The sequence below is a fragment of the Galeopterus variegatus genome, unplaced genomic scaffold, assembly GCF_000696425.1.
Source record: "Galeopterus variegatus unplaced genomic scaffold, G_variegatus-3.0.2 Scaffold202, whole genome shotgun sequence".
Taxonomy (NCBI): Eukaryota; Metazoa; Chordata; class Mammalia; order Dermoptera; family Cynocephalidae; genus Galeopterus; species Galeopterus variegatus.
This window is the reverse complement of record NW_007726313.1, coordinates 309,904-311,402: the sequence shown is the minus strand read 5'-3', so window position 1 is coordinate 311,402 and position 1,499 is coordinate 309,904.

Here is a 1,499-nt window from a genome sequence, read left to right as displayed (position 1 = left end):
GCCAGTGAGCGGGAACCGGTCTGTATGTGGGATCCGAACCCTCGGCGGGAGCGCTGCCGCGCTTCCCAAGCGGCGCACTAGCGCAGTGCGCCACCGGGCTGGCCCCAAAACGAGCACTTTTGAATTGATAAAATTCAACAACTAAAAATAGATTCTGCTTTGGGAGGGAGAAAAATCAACCCAGAAAAAAAAAGTCACAGAATAAGAAAAACAATATTAGCCAAAGCATAGAAGTAAAAAATAATACATGTTTGTGGGAAAACTTCCTGGCTATAAAGAAGGTGTATTAGTCTCTTTTCTGTCACTGATAACAGAATACTTGAAACTGGGTAATTTATAAAGAAAATGGAATTTATATCTTACAATTTGGGATGTTGGGAAGTTCAAGGTCCAGGGGCCCCACTTAATGAGGGCTTTTGTCTATGGGAACTCTCTACAGAGCTTCCTGGCCACACATGTCATCACATCATGAGGGCTAGGAGAGAGCCTCCCAACATGCCCACTTGTTCTCCTTATAAAGCCACCAGTCTAGCTCCTGATAACCCATTAAACCATTGCTTCATTAACCCATGAATGGATTAATCCATTCACGAGACCGTGGTCCTCACAGTCCAATCACTCTTAAGGGCCCCCACATTTCAAATACCATAGTCAGATTTCCCACTCTCTTAACACTCTTACAGCAGGGATCAAACTCCAACATGAGTTTGGGTGGGACAATCAAACCACATCATTTTGCCCAGAGATTGTGTCCTTCTCATAAATAAATACATTCATTCCATTCCCATAGCCCTAAAGTTTTAACTCAAAAGACTTTGCGTTCCAGCACCAACTCAAAAACCCAAAGTCCTAAGCTCCATCTGTAAAATCAAAATAAGTTATCTATTTCTAGGACACAATGGTGGGACAGGCATAAAACAGACGTTCACATTCCAAAAGGGAGAAATGAGCCAAAAGGAAGGGTAGTAGGTCCCAAGCAAGTCTGAAACTCAGCAGGGCAGGCATTAAATCTTAAAGCTGGAGAATAATCTCCCTTGACTCCATGTACAGCATCCTGTGCACACTGCTGCAGGGGTTGGGCCCCCAAGCTCTCAGGCAGCCCCGCCCCCATGGCTTTCCTGGGCTCAACCCATGCTTCACCTCTCCCAGGCTGGTGCTGTACACTTGTAGCTCAACAGCTCTGGGATTTCTTTGGCAGTCCCACTTCCATGGCCCCATGAGGCATGGTCCTGGTGGAGATTCTCTACTGTAACTCAGACACCATGTTTCCACTCGGTATTGCTCTAATGGAGGCTATCTGTGGTGATTCTGCCCCTGCAACAAATCTCTTCCTGGATTTTCCATACATCCTTTGAAATCTGGATGGAGGCTGCCATGCCTCCACAGCTCTTGTAGTCTGTGAACCTGCAGACTTAACACCACATAGATTCTGCCAAGGATTCTAGCTTGTATCTTCTGAAGTGGCAGGCCCAGATGGCTGGCTTGGTGGTTCAGTGGGT